The 20,325-nt window shown below is 39.7% G+C and overlaps 1 protein-coding gene across 4 annotated transcripts in view; it reads right to left on the bottom strand.

Moving 5' to 3' along the window:
* The window catches only part of LOC100643741 (mucin-5AC), a 331,083-nt gene that overhangs the window by 170,729 nt on the left and 140,029 nt on the right, over positions 1-20,325 (bottom strand). Inside the window, exon 2 of one of the 4 annotated variants that reach the window (XM_012314481.3) lies at positions 9,050-9,101. The exons of the other annotated variants lie outside the window; for them this stretch is intronic. The gene's annotated coding sequence lies outside the window, so the exon portion shown is untranslated. The remainder of the gene's footprint in view (positions 1-9,049; positions 9,102-20,325) is intronic. 4 annotated transcript variants of the gene reach the window in all.

Genomic DNA, 20,325 nt, shown 5'->3' with positions numbered 1-20,325 from the left:
ATGAAAGGAAACAGATAATTTTAGAGAGTAATTACAAATAATTAACTTCAAATTTTCTATCTCAAACCGATTTCCTGGACAAATCTGTTTTTTTTCCTCTCTCGTTCTCTTAACTGCTAACAAATTGACAATATACAGATGTACTTGAGAATCTTGTAGCTCGACAATCTTGTTATCCTTTTTTAGAAAATTGCAAAAGTCGAATATCTGGAAAGGAATCAAAAGAGCGTGCGAGTTGCAGAGGGTCTTCTACGAAGCAAAGTCTCTCACGGAAATATAACGGTAAACTACGGCAGCCGGTGTCCGTTCCACGCATACCATAGTGAACACGCCGCTTCTTCTGCTTCTTATTCCTGAATTCCGCTCGAGCCTGCGCTGCGACGATGCACATAATATCCGCAAAACAACAACTTTCGCATCCCTATTAAATTAATATCGACTCGCCTCTAATTAGGCCAACCAATTAGCGAATTAAACTTTTCTGCCAACCATACCCCAAGTGAAAGAGACGAGGATTTCTTGTGATTCATAATTCCTGTAATCACCTTTTTCAATAACGAGAGATTCGTATTTATCCAAGCAACGCCATATTTTTCTCGTTTTAGCTTTTATCTTCCTTTGTAAGAACCAGATAAAAGGTATCCAAATAAATGAAGCAGCATTTAGGAAACGACATGCAAATGAGATTAAAATACAGAGGCACGGCATTCAAGGGGGCTGACGATGATGCCTTCACGGCTTATAGTTCGCAAGAGATATTTACTCGGCGAAATTAGGGCGAGCAACGTCGTAGAAGCCAAGGGCGATCGAACGGACATCTTCGAGCGCGAGGGCATGAATCCAATTACGTCGACTTTTATTTACAAGCGGGATACAATCAACGTTCACCCTCCCGCTGTCCGTACTTCGATTGCTTCCTATCGTATCCCATCCGATCCCTACGATATCTCACCAGGATCCTTTTGTCCTATTTCCCTCTCACGATAGATATTTTCCAACAAACTCTCTAGCTAATTTAACTACGTGTACTAATACTATTCAACGAATCGTATAACGCGTTCCTCTATAATACGCATTTATACAGGATGACAAAATATTGCGACGGTATTTGTAAAACGCGATAAACAGTATAGTGTGTATATGTAGATCAAGCTAACACAACTTTTAATTTTTTCTTCTGCAAATGCAATATTCATTTCTTTGTATTATATGCAATATGGCATTTTAATACGTTTAAATTTTTCATATCTATAGATTAGTTGCAAATGATATAAAATATAATTGGTACAAAAATGTGGTTCGTAAAACGTAACTTCCTATAGCACGGAACGTATCCCCGTGTTATGTTGTATCAAGGCCAATTATGCTATATAGCTACCTAAACACCGTACATTTTAACGAAGTTACAATAACGTTGATGAAAATTTCTCATCATTGAGAATAATTACACGCTTTTTTCAGAAATGTGAAATTCTCCCAGAGATTGAAGTTAATGTTTGCGGTTCGTGCAACGCTTGACAGATACGAAAGACGAAGAAAAGACTAGCCGAGTTTTTCCACGTCTTGAATACGGGCAGTCAAACGAATGAGTCCCCGGGACTTTCAACGTCCCAGTACGTTCCGAGCTCAATTTCAGCTCAATTACCGTAATCGACCTTTTTATTATTTTTACCAGCTGTTTGCTGGTTTCTCACTTTGACAATTTTCCTGTCCTTAAATCGGAGCCACAATTTCGCTATCGAGGCAATTTGCTCTGTTTTGACCCTACGTTGGACGTATTTCATCTATAACCCAATATTCGCCATTCCATGCCGCGGAAATTGGACAATCGATAGCCACCGCAATAGCTCGAATTACGAGTAAAATTCACCATCGGATACGTTTTTTTTTCGGATGGCACAGGGATACCGAGTGAAATTCGAGCAACCTTCGAGCCGCTCCCGTTCACGTTCGAACGGAGGTACGTACTATGCCTGCGGACGATAAAAATACCAGGATCCCTACAATTTTAACGAACCTCTTTTTCTTGGTGAACGCTATAGGAGGGATACTCGTTGAATACCAGCGAACGCACACGTGGAATAGACGAGGGCTGAGAGAAATGTACTTGTCATGTTTATCTATGTTCGTCATACATGATAAATATATTACCGTGTATACATAATAATATATTACTGCTCGCTAATATATATATTATTGTCTTCCAAATATCTTGGAAGACAATAATATCTTATTTTTCGAAACATCAATTTATAGTCTACTGATTGCAAAAAGAAGATAGTACATTTGCGAAAAAACAAAAGTTTGAAGGGTAGAGAGGAAAAACACCATAATTTTATAAAATTGAATTATAATAGATAAGAACAAAAAATAAATACAGTATGTAACCTACAATAAACAAGTTATATCAACGTGGTAAGAAATATCTAATATAGAAATTAATAACCCTCGCGTACGCAAATACCAATTTTAAACTTCCTTTTATTCGTCACTTATGCTATAATAAATTACTAATTTATCAATTAATTTATTCATTTGAGTCCAATACGAGCATCTATTACCGTAGACCGAGCAAACTGTCCGGAAACTTGAGAACGACAGTGTACGTGTTCGCGTGCACCCACGACCCCATTACAGCGAGATATGTACTTCGAGGTTTGCTACGGACTTTCTTTTCGAGCCTTTCCAAGGCTGCTGCATTCGATTAGGCAGCTCTAAAATCGGCCACGACCATGATGGCTCCGTAACAGTTCTACTCTGTTGAATGAGAAACGAGCCTGCCTCTGATTCTGGTTACTCTCAAACCATGGCCACAAAGTTTCACGAACACGATGGAACCACGGATCCATTAGGGATCCATTTAAAAGTGTCCCCTTTGTTCCAATAAATACTCGTTATTCGAATATTCCCTCTCATTGTTCGGTACGAATTAACGCTCGTTACGGGAGCTCGTGGTTTCCGGTCGAGCGCTGAAACGAGGGAAACATTTTTGAAGTAATCGCGTATGTTGTCGTCAGAATTGACAATCGCGCGTCTTTGTTACGTTGCAAAGACTCGATATTTTAATATAACTTCTATAGTTAGCTATTTTGAGTGAGATATTGTCTTCTATTATTGAAATCTTATTTGTTTATGATAAAAGAAGTTCCAGTTGATCATGGTTTTTCATAAGAGTTTATGAGTTAATGATTGACATAACTGCATTGTCCATCTGTTTTCTAGTATTCATAGAATAACACAGTATCGTAATATAACAGAGTCGAGTGATGAAGAAATAAAATGAATTAAACTGTATGGTAGAAGATTAAAAGATTCAGTTGATTTTACAATTCAGTTCATTTTTATTTAGAAATATCTTTTTTTATGGTTCCAGACTAAGTGAAATTGTTGGAATTTCTCTTTCAAATTTCCCAGATATTACAATCACGTATAACGGTTAAAATAGTCGAATTCTGTCATTTCTAAACCAACAAGTGGAAGTAAATACATGCAATTAAGAAAAGGTAAATCGTGTAAACACGAAGTTTCAGAAAGAAGTACGTAAAAACTATTCTCGTTTCATGTTTTATTCATCCAGTATGTTTAAATAATGACTTGACAGAGTTCAATTTATTCCGTCCATGTTCGGAAAATGGACTACATATTATTGTTGCACCGTGTCGAACTCGATCGAGTCGTAGGCATTCGTTGCCGCTGACAAATTTCTCGCATATCTGACCGACACACCGGCTAATTCGCAATCTAAACTGCACACTAGTGCACACCACCAATCATCTGCACGGATTCACGTGGGAGCACAGTGTATCTAGTGAGAGTAGACGATTGAAACCGGTTTCTCCTGCTTTCAGACCGAGTAATTTCGTTAGTTCGCGCGGCATCCTCTTCTCTCCTCGTGCCACGGACAAGGGAGAAAGCTATTTCACCATCACGATCACTCCCGTTCGGCTGCATCGTTCTCAAATTGTCTAGTTTCAAAGAATTTCTAAAACGAACAGGTTTTTTCATCGTCTTCCATTATATTTTCTATTTCTTTATTTTGGTAGGCACCTTTTATTCGATATACACGATTGTTTTTATAATCAACGTTTTTGTTCTCTTTTTTCTTAATTCGATTAGGTTATAGGCTAAGCAGAGTTCTTTAAGTCAGAGGAATATTTTAATCGAGCAAAATACGATTATAAATAATTTTTAAGAAATCTACATTTGAAAATACGATGTTACTGATTGACGTGACAAACACAGTGAAATATATTGTATGTTCATATTTATCCAGAAACTTCTACTTATCAAAAAGGAAGGTGTTTGTTCAACTAATCTTAATATTGTTAGTTGTAATTATCATAATGCAGTAACATGTATATATTACTTTATTTTCGTAGATTCAAAAGTAGCTGGTACAGTAAGACAAATATCTGAATGATCTATTTTTCGGATTCTGAGGAAACTTGATATTAGCGAAAACGATTTACTCGGATGAATCGATGGTTGAGTATCAAACTTGTGACGAGCTGGCGTTCAATAATGACGGAGGGAACCTTGTAATGCTTCCTCGACCATGTGGTTATCGATTATAAAATGTAAGAATGATCCATCAAAAATAGAACGCTGCAACAGTAATACGACGCCCTCAAACACGAAGATTCAATTTACAAGAAGTTAAGGGTAACGTTCGAACGATAAATAATTGCCCTCAAAACGTCGAAAAAACTTAGTAAAATCTTAAATAAATTATCTAAAAAAAAACCATTCGAGGAGTTAGAATGATAAATGGCGTATGTAAGTGCCGGAAGCAAAGATTTTCAGCAGAAACAAATACTGAATTTCTACTAATTCTAACTTATTTCTAATACTTACTTCATTCATCACTTGAACGCTATGAATATTCAATGATTATCACTTATAAAAAAAAACGCTTTATTCTAAAATAATGGTACACATGTACAAATATTTTTTATCCGTTATATAGTAAATTTACATCTCTTTTCATTAAGAAAAAGTCTTTTACTCGTTTCTTTAACGCTTACATCATTTACCATTTCGATTCGATTTATCTGCTTATCGAAAATACTCGTAATCCTTTACGAGAGTAAGAATGAAAATGCGCAACGACGAAACATCGTAGGCAGACGAAGGGAAACCTTCGAAGATACGTGGCGTTGCGTCGCACCGTTGGCACGGTCGACGGCATCGCTCGTCGTCGCGCGAGCATTATGGGACGCCTTGAAGTAGTTTACAAGCAGCTTGAAACTCGACGTCGAACGGAACGAGAAGCGAAACCCGCGGGGCGGCCCCAACCGGAGAGAAGCAAGATTAATTAGATGCCGATGACAAAGCGGGAGCGTGTCTTCACGCGCTCCGCTCGGGCTGACGTTCATGGCCCGATAAACTTTGAAATTTTGACGACGCTCCAACATCCGGCCGCACGAAGCCTTCTTCCCGCTGACAATGCCTGCGCGATAAGGCTATTGATTCGGTCCTTGCCCTGACGGGGAAAATTGAACACTCGATTAAATCTTCCTCGCGTGGGCGTTCCCGAAATTCCCGGGCGAGCTCAATCGATGTTCTTGCTTCGACCAAAATACAAATCTATTTTGTCTTTCTATTCTTCCTCTTCTCTGTATGTTTTCATTTAGTGGTTCAGATGTGAAAGAAGAGAATAATGAAAACCATTATCGTTGAGAGGAAGTAGTTTAGCATGACATAGGTGAGAAAGGAAGCGACTTGTTATATGCACTGTTTTGGGTTCAAAGAGTATAAAGGTTCTCGGAATAGAAATATTTGCACGAAGTCTTGCAAAAGATCAGTGACATAGTTAGCCCTATGATAATCAATATTTCTGGAATATTTAAGAGGGTGGTAAACGTAGATAATTCCAAAAGCAAATAACTGCATAGTCTTGGCAATACCTTCGCTGTTACTAAAGTACAATTATATTATCTCTGAAATTCTACAAAACAGAGTGTCTATTATTTTCTTCAGTTTTCCAAGTCATTTTATCGAATTGTATACCTCAACGTGAACGTGGTAATATTGGATTCGATAACAGTGTATTAAATACTCAAAATCATGCTCTATGAAAGGTAGAAAATAATATAGAAGATCTCATTCTTGCACGCGTTAACTCGTTAAATAATTATGTAACGAGCGAGAGATCTAGTTGAAAATTTCATAGATTGATCGAATGTTCGAACTAAAAAAGTGTATCGAAAGAGTCGCTTAATCATTCGTCCCGTGACACTGTACAATAACGAACAAGTGTAAAGAGCCATGACGTGTGCCGTACATCCATACGTCGACGAGAAAAGCATTAATGTTCGAGCACGTGACGGAAACCTGTCGCGCATCGATCGTCGAGACAAGGCTATGGACGTCGGAAAGAAGACGAAGAAATGACCCTCGACGAGAAAGCGGGATACACAAGCGTCGAATGGATCGTGGGGCGCCTGAAACCTCATCGGACTATAGTTGCCAAGGGTTCACGCGACACAATAACCGGAGACACGAACGTGAATGCTCGGGACGCGTGTATTTGAACACGATACGTGTCTCGAGGGCAGAGCTTCTCACTTCGTTCACACCCTTCTTCGACTCTAACCCCCTCGCTCTAACTTTCAACCTCCCTTCCTTTCTTCCCGTTCTCGACGACGTAATTTGTATTCTTGGAAATATCATACGACTGAAATTATCGCAGGACCGTTTACTTGTTGAGCTTTGAACGTGAAAATGAACATTTCCTCGGTGTTTCGAATTTCTCCGGGCAAAATTATCTATTATAATTATCAAGGGGCCGAGTTGCTTGAACATTATTAGTTGGTATAACATCATAATAATATACTAACTAGTAATGTTAACGAATCAGCAAGTTGTAAATTACAGGTTATAGACTTGCTTTTTATAATTTTTTAATTTTATGTCCAATACGACATAATGTACGATGATTTGCGATATATAAAATTTCATTAAAAAATTTTAAATACTTCTTTATTATTATACAAAATGATTAAACAAAACTTGTACTGTTATAAAAGGGGATTTATTAGTATTCGAAGCATTTGACACGTGATTAGTAAAATTTCGCTCTATAATAATATTAGTTTAATTGTATGAGAGTTCATGAATTTTTTAATATTTATCAAATACCTATTTTGAATGTAAACGATCTATCGAAATAATCTAAGAGAATTTTCAAGAAGGATAATTCTTCAAGAAAGAACGCTCGAGACGGCTCGGGAACGTTTCGGGAAGACCAGCAGACGGTCGAGTGATCAGAAAGCGAAAGAAAAGAATGAGAACCGCGGCTGCTACGAAAGAGGGAGCACCGTACGCTGCGAGGTTCAATGTCCTCGTCCTTAACGGTCGTCATCCTGGCAGTCCTGGTGGTTCTCGTGCATCCGCGGTCGAGACCTCGTGCTCGCTCACGCGCGCGCGCGTTCACGATCCTTATCGTTCACGAAGGACGATCGTGGAACCGAGACACGGCCAATGAATGAGAATATATACACGTACACGTCGCGAGGCTCGTTCGAACTATCGCGTCTGGAACGTGATTTTCGGCACGAAATTTCGTCATTCTCTTCGCGTGTCGTCGCGATTTCTCGCTGTTCCTCGCCTATCGAACAAGCAAACCGACAAAAAATGAAACGCGGCAGATATATCGTCGAAAGACACTCGATGAAAGAAACCTGAACGGACGCGGTCTAATGGTTATCCGAAATCGAAGATTGTCGACGGCACGAACAAAAACGGCGTCAGGTTCCGCCGATCGAGATGTGACCGTCTCTCTTCTGTATCATTCGGCTCGTTCGATCGGATATAATGGAGTCTCGGCGTTGTAAGCTATTACTTCAGATTTTAGATCGTATTTAAAAAACGCCTTTGACAGTTTTTCTTCTAGCCATCGATTCCAGCAAATTGATTTCAACCCTAATACTTTTACTTTAAGATTTCTTGTTGGAGTATCGTGTTACAACTAAACTTTACCCTTTGTTATCAGACTTTTTTTTATTTTTTCATATTTTCATTAGAACAAGACTTGTAATCTATTAAATCGCGGATGTTCATGCACTTATAAGAAATTTTCGAGGATATATGAAATAAATAAAATATTCTCAGTAAGTACTCTTTTAGTAATAATAACAGATCTCTGCCTTTAAATTCTACTTCTCTAGCTACATTCATAAAACCAGAAATGTGCATAAACATTCGCAATCTATTGATTATCATTCCCCGTTCTTATGGAAGAAATAATAACCAATAATTAGCTTAAATAGAGTGCTTAATGCGATAGTAATGGCACAACGTTCCAAGAAGTTAATTAGCGATTAAGGTTATTAATTTAAAAGAGCCTCTTTTAATCGTCTAAAGTCGATTGTAAAAAAGAAACTTCATAGATTTAAAAGACACTAAAAATTTCTAACAAACGTGGCAATTAAACGAAACAACGAGACACACGGTGGGAACGCGAGCTGAAAGTGCAGAGCACTTTGTTTGTTGTTACATCAGACAGGCGGTATTCGTGTGTTAAGCACGCCAGAGTCGTAATGCCGTTTCGTGGCGTATATTATTATTTCTCACGCACGTGTTACGCCCCCGTCTCGGAAGATTAACGGAGTCTTGTACGACCTCGTGTAACGTTTACGCCCCGTACTCGCTTTCGCTTGACTTTCACCTCGGCGCTCATCTCTCCTACTCTTCGTTGTCAATAGAATCACGCACCATTATTTCGCTTCCTTGTCCTCGTTGAGAAGACGAGGGTTCGATTCCTGTAGATAATTATCAGCGATTCTTCGCTAATTATAATGTCTAATAGTAACGTCTCTTTTATTACTTCGAGTTTTAAGTCGTACTTAAAGCTTGAGTTACACGAGGAACTTTTAAATAACAAGACCATTAACCCCGTTATAATGAGTCGTTCATAAATATTTCATGGCTTCTATATTTATATCTGTAGCTGTATTTGTTTCATTCGTGATTTATATAAGGAAAACCAAGACCGTGGCACGATTAAGCGGACGGAATAAAAAAGCAATGTCGTTCGTGACTGACTTACGAATTACTTGCTCGATGCCAGCCTCATTAATCTTCACTGATGAAACACTTACCTGTAACAGATAGAATAAAATGTATTAATATATCTGACACGATATCGGATTTAAATATATTCCAAATAGAACTACATTTATTGGAACGAACGTTTAGTTAACGCCAACAAAAAATAATATTTATTAAGAAAAATTGATGAACTTATATTACAGTTCAGTGTTTGTCCTCCGATAAGTTTAGATAGATAAAGGTCCACTGTAATCAAACGTAATCAGAGATATTGACGAACAATATATACGATAGGTATGCCAACGTAAAATTAAAAAATGGCAACTTATTATATTCAAATTGTCCGCACGTAGGGTCCGGATATCGTAACAGACTGTACACATCGGGAAGGCGATGGAAGACAGAGCAGTTCCTGGAGGGCATGGCGGAAGGGAAAAGCGCGAAGACGGAAGAAGGGTGCTTCTTACCCTTGGTATTTCCGTGACCACAATAATCCGACAAAGCCGAACAAAGCGGTCGAACGGATAAGAATAAAGCGACGAGAAGGAAGGAAGAACGCGGTGACGTGATGAGAACAGTTTCGAAGGGGCGAGCTCTAGTCGAGATGAGAGGAGACAGGTTGAAAGGGAAGCGGGAGATGAGATCGAAGGGCGGGAAGTGGAAGAAAATGACGCGGTAGAACGCTACCATATCGCGGTATTTTAGCGTAGAGTCGAGAAACACTGATGGTATGGGGTTTGGCTCGAGTTTTCCCGACTAAGGGAACGCTCGACACCGCCATCACCGGCATAGCCAACAACCACCACCAGCATCGACGACTTTACTTGTCGCCATAATACCGTGGTGAAACTGCTGCTACTGCTCGGGTTATTACCTTACATGCCTGCATACTGGTCAAAGTAACTTCGAATTCTTCTTCTCCACCTCCCGTATGATCCCTGTCTTCGACAGAACCCTCAAATTCTCACCCCTTTGATTCAATGGACGCATACGCGTCGCGACGAAATTTCTCGATAAGTTGAGCGAACCCGGTGAAGTCGATCGACTTTCAACCCCGATAGCCCATGGGTAAGAAGTTCCCGAGATTCTCCGCTGGCTGAACTGTCTCGGAAGATATCTCCATCCCTCTACTCGACCATACTCTTTTCAGGTTAAGTAAGAATTGGATAGAACGAAGAACGATCTCTGAAGTTGGTTTTAAATTAACGGGCTTATTCTCGGAGAAGGAAATTATTTATGGAACATGGTGATTTATTATTGAAGGGCAGAGGAATATGATACAAGTAAATTTTATTTAAAAGATTTGAAATTCTATTTTAATTTTAACACACACACACACACACACACACACACGCACGCACGCACGCACACACACACACACACACACACATATGTATACTAAAATTTTAAAAATGTTCAGGTATTGGTGTTGGTTAATTTAGCTTGTGCACAGCTTATTATTGTGTATTAATATTTAAAAGCAGATTTATATCGCATTACACAGAGTACATCGAAGTTACTGATTGAACAGATGAAGCTTCAGAAAATTTGTACCTCGACATATTAATAATTACACCTCGCTCGACCTTGTTTTACGGGAATACGAATTCAGCAGAGTGCATGAGCAACTTTCCGCAGAATTTATTACCCCTTAGCAGCAACGAAAGAGACAGAGAAATGCAATACAATCACCTAGACCTGTTTTATTTGTTCCTTTTCCGGATCGTGAAAATACTTTTGCGGAACGGGACATTCTTCTTCGTACGTTTGCTATTTCTGTCGTCTTGACTTGTTTTCGTACCATGTACAGCTACGTTTATTCCATTAATTTGTAAATAGCGTTTCCAATTTTATGGAAATCTGTATTCGGTTTATTGCTCACAACCAAATTGTCATAGAATTCTTTACAATTTTTTATCCATATTAAGTTTAATTTTGTTGAGATGCACGAATAAAATATCGAGAAAGGGAGTTAAAGTGATTTATAAAAGATATAGATATTTTTTGACCTAATGACACAGTGAAAATAATGTACTAGAAGAAAGGGACAGTAACTGTGTGTCTGATACGCTATCTATTACATTTGTTATTTCGTACATTAGTTATTTCGTTATATTATATTTACTGCCGCATGGATTTAAACTTCAAACGTTTCATAACGTAATTAACACAACGAACTTATCAGTACTTTCTAATCTTTTACAATAATTTCTTAATAAAATCTTAATTTGTTTTATTTGATGCTTTAAAGTCATATTTTACAGCATTACATTCTCTGTTTACTAGTTCGCTTTGACCATTAAAAAACACGATTGTTATTTAACAAACAATTTAAACGCAACAAATTTTAACTTTTAATTTCGTTACAGTTTTAACTATAACTTTTATTACTGCCACCTTGCTCTCATTTCTGTGACCACCATTTAGTCGAATAACCGAAATAACAAGAAGGAAACCTTTCCAACTCTCGTAACGGTCTCGTCCTTAATTCTGGCCGAAATTGTGGCGTTATTTCGTGCACCGAACAATCTTGTCCGTCGTATTTCTTCGGCAACACGAATGCACTCTTGCCTGTTCGTTCGCCAGAGTTTATCGCAACTAAGAATCGTCCCTGACTTCAGCAGGCGCGACAAGCTTCCCGCGTGATCAACATACTTCGCAACTTCAATTTCAAAGCAACTCGCCTTCCTCGGTATGTGTGTTATCGAATCGTCGACAAAGCGGTCTGATTAATTGACGTACAAAAACAAGCCGGCCGATATGTGATAAAACACGCTCGCAATTTCACCAACGGAAACGTCAGAGAACATTAACGTAGAACATTATTCCAGATATAATAGGACATGATGTAAACAAGCTCAGGTTAATTGGATTCTGATCCAGACGATTACGGAATTGTGGATCTGTACATACAGATGGTCTTGATCGATTTAGACACATTTAGCTCTACTGAACTTATTGATAGTACGGAAATACTGTATTTTATAAAATTTATTACAGAAGCTCTGGACCGTTTAGCACGGTCGAGCTAATATCATTGGGAAGATTATATATTTTGACAAATTACTAATACCAATTGATTCTGCTACATAACTGAAAGAAGTTTAATAATGAAGGAAATGAAACTTTACGAGTAAAGTTACAAAAGAGACGATAATTTATAACTTTTCACTTGCCAATTCATTGATATTGTTAGTTAGTAAACTACTGTATTAAACGGTTCTGAGGTTCATAAAATTCGATACAAAGAATGTTGATGTCAATTATCCCACTAAGAACAGCCCTGAGTCCGCCAAACAGTATTTAATTTTAGAATCGTCGAGTTCTAGATTCCACAGAGTTCTCTGAGTCCCTAAGATCCACGTGTTTGGAGTTCGTGAAGGATCTTGAAATCTTTTGAGTCGCAGGAATGTTTGTCTCAGAAACTACTCGATGTCTGTATCGTCTTTCAAAAATCGAAACTCATCTGCATGGAATGCCTTGAACTAGTAACGATCCATAAATTCATAAACTCGAAGCTGTTTACTTTGAATCTCACGAACCTACATTTTGTAACCCGTCAATGTCCATCTCGTCCGAGTCAAATTTCTATGCAATTTCGGAATAGTCCACGCCAGTTCCCACGAATTCAGAATTGTTCGTAGCGTGTTCCCCGCTGTAACATCAATCGCATATACGTTCGTTACCGGTCGATTCGGCTAGTCGAAAAGTTTGACGACCAAAAAAGTTCCACGGACAACTTTTCAAACTTTCGGGAAAGCCTCCCGTGAGATCGTTGATCTAAATTAAAGGTCTGCCTACAGTGGCCAACGTCGTGCTGTTTAATCCGTGAAATAACCGTTTCACCGAGAGACGGTTAACGTTTTTATATTTATCAACGATCACGCGACCCGTGTTCGACCTAGCTTCCAAACGAACGTGATCCACGTAGCAACATATTGAAACACTTTCCGTGTCGCGTTCATTTTTCTTTTTACATATTCTTTCTCAGAACACATTTAATCCATTCCTGCATTATCAACGTTTTACCGTTTCAGTTCACCGTACAAACTCCACTTGAACATCGCTTAAAGCCAAATCCCTTTCCTATTTGAAATACAAAAACGTTATTTCAACGACCATGTAACAAAACGTCCCAAAGAAAACTACAGAGATTCACGGAAGCATTTGAACACTTGTAGACATCAAACATTTCTTTCACAAATATATTATGGTACATGTATTATATACATAATATCAACGTATTTTATACAAAATAGGTACATATTTCGCGGAAGTCAGAAAGGCATTTCAACAATCAATCATCCGCTACATTAATTGAACTTAAATATTTTACACTTATTATGTCCGTAAATCGACAAGTGTACCTCTCTCTTGGTGCACTAAGTAAACGTCCATCAGAGAATCGCTGTACCGGATTTTCTTGCCAGTGAACAGCACTAAGCAGCAAAAACTGGTTGCCCACTCGAATTCATTCTCCCGACCGCAATCCTAACGCACGGAGTAATATAAGTATATAGGCGAGTCGACGATGGTGGCAGGTTTCCCGACACACGTTCGACTAAAGGAGTCACGGGCGAGAGGACCTTGAGACCTTGACCCAATAACTCTGTCGACATCTCGAACGGGACGAAGGATCAACGTCAACGGAACGGGTCGTCGAAATGAGTCGTTCGACGTATGGCTGGGTCGTTAAGCGGGTCACGCGACGACACTGAGCAACGACTTAATGCCGTTAACCCTATCGCAAGATCCGCTTCCGGCAACTTCCTCTTCCCGCCTTTGCTCCACCCACGTTGAGGTTCTCTCCATTTCCCCACTATCGTCTCAACCTTCTCGCACTCCCTCTCTCTTTCTTTCTCTTTCTCTCTCTTGCACAACCTCTTTGTCTATTTCCTCCTTGTCCTCCACGGCTTCTTCTTCTTCATCTTCTCCGTCCCCTTTACTCTTTCGTTCTTGGTTCGTTTCCTTTCTTCTCACGCTTCGTCCGGCGAGCTCAACGGAGTTCATTACCCACCGACTGGGATCAACGGGTCTGCCTTTAAATCTACAGTTAGGTACCTACCTGTCGGGAACGCTAATTAAGGCCTCGTAGCCAAACCGCTCTTTATCGCGCTCGCTCTACCACGGGACACCGGCCCGGCCCGTCTTCCCGTGATATTCCGGCTTCGTGACGCAACCGGAAACGAGCCGATCCATCGGCTAACATTATCGATATCGTCGCTCCTCCGCTCAATGATGGATGAAAATAGAGAAATTCCGATAGATGCTTCCGGGGATACGACACGCTCCACGGAACACTGAGAAATTGTAGACCGACTGACTATCCTGGAAATGATTCTTGATGATCACGAGTTGTTATTGGGTCTTGTTGTTTGTTTTTGCAGAATATGAATTTTGATGTATGAATGGTTGATTCTTGTTACAACTGTAGTTTAAATAGGCGAGATTTTATTAGACAAAAGATTTTCTAGTTGAACGCAGATAATTAATTCCTTTGCCGAGCATGCTGTTTATATATCATGCGTGCTGATAAAAATTCACTCTATTCGTCTCTGATCACATACATCCAGGCATACAGGCATTCGTTGAAAAATATCTTTATTTGGATACAGTACAAATTGTATAATTTGTATTGTCTTACTTGGAGTATACTAAATTCATATTGAATACTTGTAAGATTTTATTACAATGAAAGTGGACTATTCGTAAGATGTAAAAAAATGTATTAACTGTTCACACAATTGACGAGAACAATTCTGTACCCGTAACCTATGAACGATCATACTATGTATTCATAAAAATCTATAACTACTTTCTTCAAACAACGGCAAATCATATGTTTCCTTACAATATACTAAATTTATATCACGATTAATCTATCGTTCCACAAACGAAACCTTAAAGAACGTTTTAAGGTTAAAAAAGAACAATCTAAACGTCGATACGGAGGAGACAAATTTCATGATACGTATATACTACTTTCTTATTGTTTCACAACTGTGATCGTATCTTGCGTACCGATGATACCGTAAATCGTTCAGATGTACGTCTTACATGCGCGTGTATCGGTAGTCATAAGTCTGATCTCTCTTAATTGTTCACGCGTTGGAAATCGTTTCAATTGAGCAACAGAAAGAAAGGGGATTCATAAAAGCAGCGTGACCCACGCTCGCGCGGGTGCGAGAGAGTTGCAGGCCATGTAATTGCGCAATTATTTACGCGCTCCGGCCGGTCGCGCGTAACTGACCGTAATTACGGCAACACAATAACCGGGATGCAGTTGTATGATAATGAGGAAAACAAGCGTCTTACAAGGGAGGTGGTATCTCTCGTACCCTTGCGGTCGCGCCTCTCGAATAACTCGTTCCTAAACGAGGCACCTCGAGATTCCCTGCGTAGATTCTCCGAATCCATTTCACCCTCTGCTCTGCGAACAGACTGCCGTCGTGTTAATACCCACTCAGCCGACACCTGTACCGGATATTACACGTATTTCAACGAGTGAACAAGCGTCGAACCAAGATTTCCATTCGAACTGAACGACCCCTTCGAACTTTCACTCAACGGATGGATGCTAGAATGGAACCGATCAAAATGGACAAAACTCATCTCTGCCAGCTCGTTCCGCAGCCATTCGAGAAGCGTCGTTCATAGGCAGGTGTAATATGAATCTGTTAAATGTCGGTGGTCGGCGAGTTGTAAAATGTGATGACAGTGGTTTAGGTTATGAGCGGTTAGGTAAGAAAGTCGAGATGAAGTTATTTAAAGAAATCGAGAGTTTTCAATGAATGAACGTTTTAATGAATGGCTTGGCGATTACTGTTACTTGTCAGTAAATGGTTTGACTGCAGATAACTAACCTACATCTAATGCAGATTTCTCAATACATGTGTCAGGATATGGAATACTAATTAAAAGAATTTTATCTTGTATTTCTTATTATTTTTATGCGTTAATTGACAAAGTTTCAAGTTCGACCTTCTCAAAAACAAAGCTTCGAACGAAACGATTTTATTATAAATTTTTCACTTACTTTTGTGCGCAGAATCACTTCCTACTTAATTCTACCACGTATCCTGATGCATCCTATGTGTACATATATTGTAAAGTCAGTGTCGTTTGAGAACTGACGTTATTGGCAACGGTTCAAATGGAAATAAACAAAACAATTCGCATAAGGGTGCTCGTATTACGACAACACTTCTACGATTAAAACCATCATGGTCAAAAAATAACTGTATTGCTCTTCAACCTTATAATCTGCGCTCGTTGAGACGCAGAACAAAATCGAGACAAAGAACCGGTTTGTCAGTGAATAGAGGTGAATTTCCCGCGGAACGAACCCACCAAGGGTTCGAGTCTAACGACGTACTTCGCGGCGTGGCAAACGAGAAGGAAACACGGGACGAAGTGCCGCAGCCGTGCCGGCTGGAAACTGGAGCAAACTCAGCCGAGGGAGACCCCCGGGAAGAAGAGTCCGGAGAGTCTTGCTCGACAAAAACAACTTCTCCTCGACACAGTGATTTTTACGGCTGTCGCGCAGCAAAAGTTTCCTCAGCTGGTCGGCGATGACGTGGAAGTATGATAATAGAATAGAGGGGGTGAAATTGGCTCGAAAAGAATTACGAAAAATATTTCCACCGGAACGTCGACGTAGCTTAAGGATCCGGGATGAAGTTTAAATGAATTTAAGAGAGTCGATAGTGTGACTACGAGTGAAGGTGGAATCGATGTGCAGGCGATTAAAGCGATTCGATTCTCTGGGCGAGCACGAAGAAGAGAACGGACGACTGTTATCGAACACCATTGCTGTGTTCTCTTATTCGAGCGCCAGAAATCGGCGAGATACAAATCGTCTCGAAGGTGAAATCGAACCTCGCTCGTTGCTCGTTTCCTCTCGCCGTCGTCCTCTCGAATCCAATTCCGAGGATTCCACACGAGTTACGAGCCCTTACGGAAATTATTTTCCGGAATCCGTATGCCATCGAGCGGTTTAAATTCTCATTCTGACGGTATTCCATGAGTTGTCTGTTTCTACATTGCTTCTTCCAATACGCGTGAATTTACGTGTAAAAATACACAGATATATTCCACGTAATAACTTAAAATATCTAAGTAGAATAGAATACTCGGTATAATATTTAATAGATAAGAGAAACCTTTGCTTAGATTTCTGCTTAGGATCTTTAGATCTCTATATTCGCAGAAATTTGAGTCTGCATAAATATTCAGATTAACGTGTACCTATCTATAGAAAAAGTTAGATAGGAATTTCAAATGCATGTTCGCTACAGAGAAATCATTAAAAAAGACTTCTACACAAAGAACTCCTATCGCCATTAATTTGTCAAATTGCTAGGTTCCACTAATTATGATAAGCATACGTATAGTTACTAATTACCCTAGTACCCATCAGATACGTGAAACAACCTCGTTAGAGCGAAACGGAACACGTGATATAAGACACGCGTACATTCTCCATCAAACTTTTCTTCTTGGCCAGACAATAGAAGAACAACACCGACGATCCTTCGCCGAGATCGAGTCTAACCTTTCCAACTATATCGTCTGATCGATATGACGTATGGCAGAGAATCAATTAACTGTAAGGAGTCGCGAAATCGTCGTGACCCGTAGATGTAACGAAGCAGGACAGAGATAATACATAATATGCAATTATTGGTACCGCGAGAGCAATCACAACGACAACCGATAAAGAGAACGAGACCAAAGAAAAGGAAGAACGTGGGACGGGAGAGAAATGAGAGAAAGGGAGAAAGAGAGAGGGACAGAGAAATAGAGACAAACAGAGAGAGAAAGAGAGCAAGAGAAAGAGAGAGAGAGAGAGAGAGAGAGAGAGAGGGAGGGAGGGAGCCTCGTGCAATAAAGCACGGGGAGCGCAAAAGGACAAAGGTCGATCGTCAAATGCTCCCCCTCGACTCGTCCAGACTTCGCTTCCTATTTCGCAAATAGGGGGATGAATGCCGCGACGTCGAGAGACTGCAGTTAACCTCTCCAATTTAAACGCGAAACCTCTTCGATTCTTAATGGCCGATAAATCGGTTTCTCCCCGCTCTCGCAATCTGACCGCATCCTGTGGGAAACGAACGAGACAGCGAAAAAACGGACAAAGAAAGAAACAATAAGAAAGAGAGAAAGAGAGAGAGAGAGAGAGGGAGTAACAGAGACGAACAACCGAGTGAACCAAGCAGCGAAGTAGGAGAAAAGAGATTTTCGTCGAATGCATTCAACGAACTGCATCGGCAGTCAGGCAAATGGGAAAGCGACACGGGGAGGAGCGGAGACTGAAGAAGAATACGGAAGGTGGAAGAAGAGGAGAGAAGCAGGGAGAGAGGAGAAGCGAGAAGACAGCGAATTAATCTCCCTATTAGCGGTCGCCAGTCTCAATTGCCTTCGTCCTCCCGCCTCCCTCCGCCTCCTTCTCCCTTTCGACCTCGTTCTCTGCCTACTACCTCTCTCCGCCCTTCTTTCCACGTCGAACCGGAAGTCGAGCAATTTATCCCGGCCTTGTTTCTTCTTGTAACACGAACCACGACGAATCTGTTCTCGAAATCGTGAAATTCTGTCAATTTGGGCCTTCATCCTCGGACATTCAAGCCATCAGCTACTTATATGCGAGAGTATCGAAGTTTCGTACACTTTATATTCGTTCCCCGATGACATACGTTTCGATTCCGTTTCCATTTGGTTGGTACGCGATACGGTCGATAGAAAGCCATCACCGATCTTCGCTAGTGAACCGAGAAATTCATGATTATCAACGGAAACCGATTTGAGGAGACATCTTTCTAGAGTCCCGTGGATTTAATACGAGGAATTATAAGGCGAGTACTGTTGCCTCGACAAGCGTGCTTTCTCTCTATGATGGTTTGAGAAAATGGAAATGTCGATGTTGCATTTTAGGATCGTGAAACTCGTAATAAATTAGTTCGATGTTAAGTACATGCGAAAGATTACAATAAAATTGCTCAAACATTTACAGTATTTCTTATACAAGTATCACACAAATAATCGATAAAAGTGTTTCGCGTCATAGTTTTGATGTACCATCGTTGTTTTCTTCACGTCTCGCGTTGTCCCATGGTATCCAGTTGTAGTAAATATTATAGCATGTTAATACGATAATATAGTAATATATAACATAATAATAATATATAATATGGTAATAAATAACGCGTTGATACATGAAAACTCAGCCTTTCTTATGTTTTATTCATCCAATTTAATGAGAATAATTCATTGATAATTATTAAAAGGCGTTTAAAAGAGATTATGAAGTTAATGGTTAAAATCATTGTCAATCGCGTCACGAGATTTCATATTTAAATCGACCAAAGTAAAAACGTAATACATGCAAACATGGGCGTGGTAAAAGGCCGGTCGAGCTTGGGGTCGCGACTAATGATTTTCAATGGAAATATTAAATCAACGATAAACGTGCGCCAACAAGAAAGCTTGGCCATATTACTGCGCGACGAGATTCAAAAACCACAAAATCAAACCAGAAAGTTTAATCGTTGACGAACGATGGAAAAACCTGCTGCCAAACGAACTCTCTGGGCATAATAAAAAAAAAAAAAAAAAAAAAAAATGGGAGGGGGAAACGAGAGAGAAAAAAGCGTGTTCGTTATTCACCAATTTCTAGCCATCCGAGACTCCGATAAATAAAACAAAGAGGTAGGCAAGCGACATACGTGAATTTTGCAAGCATTAAAAATCCGTCACGATTCAATAAATAATTCCAACCCCAACCACACATTGTTATCGATGTGCGCCGTGTGTTTCCAACCATTATCGATCCTGAATACGTTGTAACGATACACGCGCGCACCTTCTATAGAAAGCGATCTGACCTACTGCTCTATTCGAAACTACGCGTCGAAACTCTTCCGTTAACTAACTTTCCTCTGCGAAACGAATCGCTTTTATTGTCGTGTAAGCTGTTGAATAATTACATTAACGAGCCATTTATTCGTTTACTCAGTAAACATTTGTCGAAATGTCTTTGAAATATCCGATTCTTAGAAATATAGGAGACTATGTATAAGATTGTAAAGTGACCCTGAAATCAAGTCGAATGTTTTAATTATTCCGATACTACAAGAAATTTCTGCGAAATGAAGTTGATCCGTTTGATTTCTGACAGTGATTGGCATAAATTACTGTCAAAGAATTACATCAAACATAAGACAAAATTTCAGGGAGTTGTGATCATGTAATTTGTGACCATTCCCAAGTACAAAAGTCCAG

Source organism: Bombus terrestris, chromosome 12 (genome assembly GCF_910591885.1).
Source record: "Bombus terrestris chromosome 12, iyBomTerr1.2, whole genome shotgun sequence".
Lineage (NCBI taxonomy): Eukaryota > Metazoa > Arthropoda > Insecta > Hymenoptera > Apidae > Bombus > Bombus terrestris.
The sequence above is the reverse complement of the archived record's forward strand: the minus strand, read 5'-3'. Positions and strand labels throughout refer to the sequence as shown.